The sequence below is a fragment of the Mus pahari genome, chromosome 7 (genome assembly GCF_900095145.1).
Source record: "Mus pahari chromosome 7, PAHARI_EIJ_v1.1, whole genome shotgun sequence".
Classification (NCBI taxonomy): domain Eukaryota; kingdom Metazoa; phylum Chordata; class Mammalia; order Rodentia; family Muridae; genus Mus; species Mus pahari.
The window spans coordinates 42915768-42925895 of NC_034596.1; the positions used below are offsets into that span (position 1 = coordinate 42915768).

General features: G+C 41.2%; 1 non-coding gene across 1 annotated transcript; it reads left to right on the forward strand.

Annotated features, from left to right (window-relative positions):
- Nucleotides 1-9618: 9618 nt before the first annotated feature.
- LOC115064456 lies at nt 9619-9761 on the forward strand. The gene has a single exon (XR_003844307.1). It is a non-coding gene; the product is annotated as a small nucleolar RNA SNORA48 (small nucleolar RNA).
- Nucleotides 9762-10128: the final 367 nt, after the last annotated feature.

Consider the following 10128-nt stretch of genomic DNA (forward strand, 5'->3'; position numbering starts at 1 on the left):
GCCTCCTGCCATCTGATTATCTCTAGTGCTTGCTGCTCAATATGTCTGATTGGAGCCTTTCCTTCCTATAATCCCAATTGATTCCAGACTTCTCAGAGTCCATATTTCTCTGTGATTCTTTGATTGTGTTCTCCTGTGAACCTGANATTCTGGGTGTGTCTGAGTTCTTGGCAGTCAAGCTCCTCTGAGACACTCTAATACTAGTGTGACCCATCTCCTGTTATCCTGGGATCCTGTTGTCCTAAGATCCTGGGTGTGTTACAGTGTGTGGAAGTGGTGTCTCCTTTGAGGACCATGGAGTTGTCTGGTCTGTTTGAAACCAAGGTAAACCTGAACTGATTAAAAGGAACCTGTGCCTCTGGTCAGGAAAGGCTCTGGTGTCCTTGTTCCTGCTGTCACAGGCCTGGCACTATTGGATTGGGGCAGCTGTTGTGTTCCACTCACCAGTGATCCTTGGGGAGTCCACTAGGGACCACGGGGGTGCCCACCGAATCTGTGCCCTAGGTGACCTGGTGCTGGCACAGAACGGAAGGGATTTGTGCCCCTGGTCAGGCCGGTTCGCTGCTTCCCTAGTGCTGTCTCAGGTCCCGTGTGCGATTGGATTGGAGCAGAAGTTGTGTTCCACTCACCAGTGATCCTAAGATCGCTTGGGCAGTCCACTAGGGACTGTGGGGGTATCCACATCCCAGGTGACCCATCCTGGTGCAGACTGGAATGAAGGCATGTCTTTTATGTATAGTCATAAATATTATACATTTTTATTCATCTTGTCCTAGTGGCACAGTCCTGAAATTTTGGAGTCTTCATAGAGACTGAAGCATGAAAATAACAACTTCAAAGTCTGCCTGGGCTATAGAATGAACTCAAGGGCAGTTTTGTAAACTTAGTAAGTAGTTTCAAAAAAACAAATCAATACAGAAACAAAAAATAACAGTTAAGTGATAGCAGAACTACTTGATATGTGCAAGATCCTAGACTTAGTATATAGATTGTGAATGTGTGTGACATAAATTTTCTATATGTATACATATGCAAACATATGTATGGTATGTAGTTATACACACTTTCTTGTACCATGTCTAATACTATATCATTGACAGAAGCAAATGAGCCAGTTCTGCTAAAGCTATATATGGTATTTATTTGGGAAGGTAAATGACCAATTACATGGCAGAGGATAACTACTTGTTTTGTTATATAAAAAGCAATTTCAAACAGATGACCTATTTTTACTGTCATTAGGAAGGAGAAGTATAGAACGATTATCCGTCTATTTATTAACAGAGCAGATAAAGGCAGATAGGGAATGGCTCTATTCCTGCCTTTTTCAGTTCAAAGATTCCTGGGTTTGAGATAACTCAACATTAACATTTCTTTTTTCTTTTTTCTTTTTTCTTTCTTTTCTTTTCTTTTCTTTTCTTTTCTTTTCTTTTCTTTTCTTTCTTTCTTTCTTTCTTTCTTTCTTTCTTTCCTTCTTTCTTTTTTCTTTCTTTCTTTCTTTTCAAGACAGGGTTTCTCTGTGTAGCCCTGGCTGTCCTGGAACTCACTTTGTAGACCAGGCTGGCCTCAAACTCAGAATTTCACCTGCCTCTGCCTTCCAAGTGCTGGGATTAAAGGTGTGCACCACTACACCTGGCAACCAACATTATTACCATTTCTTATGCCTGCCTGGTAACAAGGTCCAAATGCTCTATAGTATCTTGCAACAGTAAAGTGGTTCACACTTAAGTTCACATGTCTTTTCTGAATGGTGAGTTCTGGTCATAGTAAATGCCAGATTTTACCTTGATCACTTTCTTTATTCTTTTCCTTCGACCATATATCCTCCATAACCCCAATATGTAGTTTATGTTCTCTGCCCTCTGAATGTTCTCTACCTGACACTAGCCACTCATTAGTGTGATGCACATACAATGTGATGGGCAGATGTGTGTGACATTTAGAAAGAATATTTGTTTTTCTGTATTTTTTAGGTAAGGCTTGGTTCCTGGGTAGAGAGGGTGGGAGAGTTGAGACATCTGACTCTTTCTTGTAGCTTTTCAGAGAACTCAGCATCATAACAGGGAGGGGTTAGAGGGAAAGTGGGTGATTTTGAGAATAACAAAGAAAGATACACGCAGTTCTCCTATTCTTGACATCTAATAATCATGTTCTTAGAATTGTATTTACTTGTTTAAGGTTGTCTCAACCTTGTCACTGTTGATAGTTGAGCTAGGTAATCTTATGGCAGGGGAATGGCATGATGTCCTGTGGATTCTGTAATGCAGCATTGGAGAGTACTAAGCACCAAACCCAGAAGGAACCCTTTGATATTACTTTTATGAATAGTATGTAACATGCATGTATAGTCACACACACAGGTGTATGTGTGTTTGTGAATGTGTATCTATACTAGTGTCTGTAGATATTGACATAGATCTTTATAGAAATAAAATCATCACTTGCTTTATGTTACCAAATGTCTTGAAAGATTACTAGCCCTAATAAAGTAATTTTGTTTTATAGATTATGTACGATGAAAATAATAAAGTTAGAAACCTCTACTATCCCATTTAATTAACATAGATCTATTCTCCTACATAAGAGAAATACTTAAAGGAACATTACCACCGAAAGAGATAAACTAAATCTTAAAACACACAGAGATAGAAAATAACATGAATTTATTTTTAAGTTACTAGTCCAGTTTCTCTGGGTTGTAGGCATAAAATCAATGGGTTGTTTTTACTTAGTGACTTTTTAAAAGACAAAATAGAAAATTATTTCATTTAGTGCTGGATTTAGTACTTATAATTTTGTTTACAAGGGCTAAAATTGTTACATTCTATTCTGGACTTATCCATAGTGGAACAGCCTCTTTTAGTCAACTGTCCATGTCTGTGAAGTTTTCTTATCCTGGCACAATGGAGGTGGCTTGGAATTGCCTTTGGTGACATCTGGACAGAAAACTTGGAAGAAACACAAAGGAAAGACCAATTTCTCAAAGTAGTTCAAGAAATAATCACTCTATATTCCTTGTCTAAATGTCAAAAGCAGCTTTCAATATTAGGACTTCTCTTTTGGATTCATGCCTCTTTCAGACAGCTCAGGTTTGAAAAGCTAAAACTTTCCCTTTATTAGAGAAGAATTATATGACCTCTGTGGAAAACAAGGAAACTTATTTTAAGAAAATGAGTGTTGTCTGTAATCATCATTTGTAGAGAAACAACATAAACTTTGAGGTTATTTCCTCCTAAGAGTTTATTATGCATTTCACATTGATGGCACCATGCTATGAAACATAATTTAGTATTCTGCCAGTTAGAACTTTAAAACATAGCTTTATATCATAGACTAGTTTCTCTGACATTTATAATCCTTAAAATATAGTTGAGGGGAATCAGTGTTGAATTAATTATCATAGAAATCTTCTGTTGTAGACAAAGAAATTCAGCACGATTCTGTTGAAAAGATGCATGAAAATATAGAGATGAGGGGTGTTCTTCCACTTCACAGCCATGCTGATAGCTGCTGCTAAAGAATGACCTGTGACACTGCCGTGACCTGATTGGTGTTTCAGAAATATCACTTGAGCACTGCAGTAGAGAGATACTGGACAGGGGCAGACAGGAAGGAAAGTGCAATAAAACAGGTGGGAATTGACCTAGTTGAAAACATTGACTAATGGAAGGAGATCATGGATTAAAGAGCTTGCTGCGGTTACAACATCAATAGCCTTTGGTTGGCAGCTTGAGAAAAAGAAAAGTTAGAGGAAAAGGAAGATGGAAAAGAGGGCGTCTGGGCTAGGGAAGTCACCTTGGGGTAGACAGCCATTTTGAAGGTGACTGATAACACAGAATGGATAGTCTAATATGTGCTGACCCTGTGCCACAACTCTTATACCCAAATCCCGCCCAGAGAGAGCAGGTCTCCCAAGAGTGCTGACATATTTGTGAACAGAGGTAATAGCACCATTTCTGCTCAAATACCTGGTCCAAGAGGGACCCACTCAGAGCCCCCAGGACACAGGAACTGAGGAACAGCCAAGGACAGGATCCATCTGGTTTCTATCTGTGCCCCAAAGCTGATGCCATGCCACAGCTCTCCATACCCAAATTCTGGAGAGAGCTGGTCTCCCAGGAGTGCTGACTCACAGGTTTACAGAAGGGATAAGCCACAGTCAGAGACGGCAAGACCAGATAACAACACAGATAACCAGATGGCACAAGGCAAGTGAAAGAACATAGGCAACAGAAACCAAGGCTACTTGCCATCGTCAGAACCCAGGTCTCCTACCATAGCAATCCCTGAATACCCCAACACATGAGAAAAGCAAGGCTGATTTAAAATCACATCTCATGATGATAATAGAGGACTTTAAGAAGGAAATAAATAACTCCCTTAAAGAAATACAGGAGAACACAGGTTTAAAAAAATGTAGAAGCCCTTAAAGAGGAAACACAAAAATCCTTGAAAGAATTACAGAAAATACAACCAAACAGGTAAAGGAATTGAACAAAATCATCCAGAGTCTAAAAGTGGAAATACAAACAATAAATAAATCACAAAGGGAGACAAGCCTGGAAATAGAAAACCTAGGAAAGAGATAAGTAGTCATAGATGCAAGCATCACTGACAGAGTACAAGTGATAGAAGAGAGAATCTCAGGTGCAGAACATTCCATAGAAAACTGACACAACAATCAAAGAAAATGCAAAATGCAAAAAGTTCTTAACTCAAAACATCCAGGAATTCCAGGACACATTGAGAAGACCAAACCTAAGAATAATAGGGATAGAAGAGAGTGAAGATTCCCAACTTAAAGGGCCAGTAAATATTTTCAATTAAATTTTAGAAGAAAACTTCCCCAACCTAAAAAAAGATGCATATAAGCATACAAGAATCCTATAGAACTCCAAATAGATTGGACCAGAAAAGAAGTTCCTCCCATCACATAATAATCAAAACATCAAATGCATAAAACAAAGAAAGAACATTAAAAGCCATAAGGGAAAAAGGTTAAGTAATACATAAAGACAGATCTATCAGAAGTATACCAGACTTCTCACCAGAGATTCTAAAATCCAGAAGATTCTGGGCAGATGCCATACATACCGTAAGAGAACACAAATGCCAGCCCAGGCTACTATACACAGCAAAAATCTCCATTATCATAAATGGAGAAACCTAGATATTACATGACAAAACATAATTTATACAATATTTCTCTACAAATCTAGCCCTACAAAGGATAATAGATGGAAAACTCCAACACAAGGAGGGAAACTGTACCCTAGAAAAAGCAAGAAAGTAATCTCCTTTCAACAAACCCAAAAGATATTAGGCAAAGAACATAGAATACCTATGATACAACTCATGGACCACATGAAGTTAAAGGAGGAAAGAAGACCAAAGAGTGGATGCTTCAGTCTTACTTAGAAGTGGGAACAGTATAATTAAGGGAAGTAGAGGGTGGCAGGGACTTGGGAGGAAGAAAAGAGGGTGAGGGGTAAAAGAGGGGCAGAATCAGGTGTGGGAGGAGATGGAGGAGGGTCAGGAAATTGAACAGAAGTGTATAGCAATGGGGAATGGGGAACTGGGTAGCAACCAGAAAATCCCAGATGCCAGGAAAGCAAGAGCCTCCCAGGACCCCATGGGGATGCTATTAGCTGAAATACCTCACAAAGGAGAAAGAGAACCTGTCAAGACAATATCCAGAGGTTAGACATGACTCCTAGTTGAGGGATGGAGCCACCCACCCATCTCCAAAAATTTAACCAAGAATTGTTCCTGTATAAAAGAAATACAGAGACAAAGAATGATACAGAGACTGAAGGGAAGGACATCCAGAGACTGCCCCACCTGGGGATCCATCCCATATATAGACACCAAACCCAGACAGTATTGCTGATGCCAGGAAATGCTTGCTGACAGGGACCCTAATGGAGGAGTTAGGGGAAGGAAAGAAGGAGTTGAAGAGGCCTTACCTGACATCAATGGGAGGGAAGGCCCTTGGTCCTGTGAAGGTTTGGTGCTTCAGTGTAGAGGAATGCTAGGGTGGTGAGGCAAGAGTGGGTGGGTGGGGGAGCACCCTTACAGAATCAGGGTAAGGGGTATGGGATAGGGGGTTTGCAGAGGGGAAACTGGGAAAGGGGATAACATTTGAAATGTTAACAAGTAAAATACCCATTAAAAAAATTGTGATGGGTGGGTGGTCCCATCCCTCAACTGGGGGCCATGCCTATCTACTGGAGATGTTTTCTACAGGTTCTACCTCCCCTTTGTTGGATATTTCAGCTGAAGTCATCCCCATTGAGTCTTGGGAGTCTCTTGCTTCCCTGGAATCTGAGACTTTCTAGTGGCTACCCCCAGTTCCCCATCCCCCACTGCTACTTATTTCTGTTTGATTCCCTGATGCTCTAAACTTCTATCCTGTCCTTTTGTATACCTGATCCTGGATCCTCCCCCCTTCCTTTCTCATCTGCTCTCTGTCCCAGGTCCCTCCCTCTACTTCCTATGATTGTTTTGTTCCCTCTTCTATGTAGGATTGAAGTCTCCACACTTTGATCTTAAGCTCCATATAGTTTGTGGGTTGCATCATGGGTATTCTGAGTTTGGGGGATAATAGCCACTTATCAGTGAGTACACACCATGTGTGTTCTTTTGTGATTGGGCTACCTCATTCAGTATGATATTTTCTAGTTCCATCCATTTGCTTGCACAATTTGTGAAGTCATTTTTTTTTTAAATAGCTGAGTAGAACTCTGTTATAAGAATGTACCACATTTTCTGTATCCATTCTTCTGTTGAGGGACATTTGGGTTGTTTCTATTATAAATAAGCTGCTATAAACATAGTGGAACATGTGTCCTTGTTATATGTTGGAGCATCTTTTGCGTATATTCCCAGTAGTGGTACAACTGGGGCTTCAGGTAGAACTTTTTTCAATTTTCTGAGGAACTGTCTGATTTCCAAAGTGGTTTTACCAGCCTGCCGTCTCACCAGCAATGGAGGAGTGTTCCTCTTTCTTCGCATCCTTGCCAGCATCTGCTGTCACCTGANTTTTTGATCTTAGTCATTCTGATTGGTGTGAGGAGGAATCCCAGGTCATTTTGATTTGGGATGGGGACTCAACTTTCTGGAGTTGAGGATGGAGAATGGCTCAGCCCTTGGGTTGTATAGAGGTCCAGGGTTCTCTACTTTTATAGGTTAATAACCTTCTGTAGGTGAGAAAATAGTTTACTTTTCACTTGGTTGATCTGTGAATTTAGGCTTTAGCACTTTGGTAAAAGACTATTTACCTTTAAATTCATGGTTTAACAGCTGAGATGTTTTAAACTAGCTTTCAGGCTATTTGAGAACTGACAAGTACCTAGCTTTTTATAGATGCTTGTTGGCTTTGCACTTATAAAGCTACTCAGAGCTGCCAGAAGAAACAAGGATCCAGAGACCTTGACTGATGGCCTTCTTCTATTTATCAGCAACTCTACTTAGGTGATGGAAATAAGAAATCATGTTGCTATTTCATGAGCACACTGGTGTTTTTTTCTCCCCTTTTTCATGGATAACAAAAAACATGATGTAACACATGGCAGAGGAATAGGAGAACAGGCCTCAGGAAGTTACAGTCATATAATCAAAGAGAAATGACTATTCATGCTCCAAGACTGGATAGTTAAGTGTAGTTTTGGATGGAAAACTGGGGTTACTTGTCATTCTTATTGCTTTGTCTTAGAACAGTTCATGCCTGTTTTAAGGACCTGTAGTAGTCAGGGTTATCTACAACTAATAGAATAAATTTATATTAAACGGGAATCTATTATGTTGGTCTATATGGTATGATTTGGTAGTTTAACAATAGTTGTTTTTGTCTGTGGCTTTTCAACTAAAAAAATTGGGTGAATCATAAAAAAAAAACAATAGTTGTTTTATTCTGGAGAGGCTCAGAATCTGGTAGTTTCTCATTTAATAAGTCTGGGCATCTCCATAGGACTGGTCTAGTAATGAAGACCCAGAGGATTTCTGGAGAGCCACTAGTTGTAGTCTACATTTGGAAACCTGAAGCTGGTTCCCAACATCAGTGAAGAGAAAGTACCAGTACCAAAGTAGATGGACTTTCCACTGAAAGTGAAGGAAATCAGACAAAATGTTAGTATTTTTCTTCTATTTCCTTTGTCTCTGATGACACTGGGAAATGCCAACTGCATTTATGCTGGGTCTTCCCAATTCAAACAATCAGATCAAGAAAATGTCTTATGGGAATTCCCATAGACCTACCTTTTAGTTGATTGAGATTCAGCAAATTGATAATTAAAACTGACCATCACACACATCATCAACTTTTACTTGTCCTGTTGAAACAAAGTTGAAAACCTTGTTTCCACTTTTGCTATCCAGAAATAGTTGTAGACTAGTAATATTTCTAGGCTGGGTATCAGTGTGGGGTCCCAATGATCGCTCTTGCCTTGAATTGTCTCCAAACTGCCCAGGGTCCAACTCATAGTGATACTCTAGTTCCTCCTTCTCACCACATTCTTCATACAATCCACCAACCAATTTCTTGATATGAAATCTTAAAATATTTCAAAGGTCTTATCACTTGTCAACACCAATAATGGCAGCTGGCAGCATGGGTGGGAGGGCTGGCCTTGTCCTCACCAGCCAGCCTAACCTTGGGCTGACTAACATAGCAAGCACCCAGGCCCTGGCCCGGGACTTTGAGTTGGCTTACTCTAACTGCAGCTGTGAGCTGCCTGATCAGGTGAAATGGCAGGTCCTGCAGAACTGGAACTGCAGGATCTCCATGACTGGACAACAGCAGGATATCCACGAGGAGTCTCAGGGAGGGTTCAGTTTTCATGAAGTGGCAGAAGCCAGAGGCCTTGTATCAGACTAATGACTCATTGCAATGAACATTTGCATGTAAAGCTCTTTGGGCAAAGGGGTACACTCTCTGACACACTACAGCTTCTGAGTCACTATGATGAACAAATATGTGACAGAGCAATGAGAAAGATAGAGGAGCAGAGTGGTAGACATGGCAGGTGTGCTGGGTGTGAGAGAAGACTGTAGTTAATGGAGGAACAAATTGTTACCCAGTGGTGTCAGAGGGATGGTGGGCAGCATCCTGTACCTTGCTATGACTGAGTCCTCAAACAAGTTACCTAGCTGCATGTTCACACTAGCTCTGAACTAGGTTCAGGTTGTTTAAGATGAAGAATGGTACATTTAATGGATTAGACCTCCTTGAAAGACCTCCATGGTCTGTGCTCCTTCAAGAGGTCATGCTGCTCTATGGCCCATGCTTTGGCACAGGACCATGTGTCCACGAGCTGTACTGCCCCTGGAGGCCAAGCAGAGGTCCTCATCATGTGATTATGTTGGAGAACATGTGGATGTCTGTAATTCATCCTGTTATTATACCATGAAGAAGTCCAGGATCCATGCTCTAGGTTATTGTAAAAGGCAAGGAAACTACTCTTGTAGTGGTGATAGTGGCTATAGATGCACAGCTGGGAGAGGAACATAGAAGGCTTCTGCAACAACCCCTACCTCTGCCTTACATCCCCACCCCACCCTCCAAAATGTAACAGCCTAAGAAGGAAGCAATCAAAGAGAACTCTTAAACATTGTGATAGGGACCTCTGCAATGGACAAAGAGACATCTCGCTGGTGGTGTTGTTCTTACATCAGTCAGGGGGAGAGCAGATGGCAGTCCTTTGTTCATCCTAACTTGATGCCTAGCTTGCTGGCCAAAGCTGTCTTATACCTAAGATGCAAGAAAAGTAAAGTAAAGCAAAGCAAACCAAACCAAACCAAATAGAGGCAGTGCAGCACAGAAGGAGGAAGACAGAGTCCTGTGGACCACCATGCCTCCCACAGACCTGTCCTCCAGTGCACAGCACAGACGGGGTGTAGATACCTGTTTGCAAATATGTGGATAGAGGATGTCACCAAGGGACCTGCCACCCATGTCACCAGTCTGCAGCTGGATCCACCGCTATGTACTAGCATGTGGTGGTCAGGTGGAAGAGAAAGAAGTGGAACAGCTTGAGCATTATGAAGAAAGATGGAACTGGAGACTTGAGGATGGAGAGGAGGAGCCTGTTGTGAGTGGCCAGCCCTGTTGTCTGGGGTCATCATGAGGTC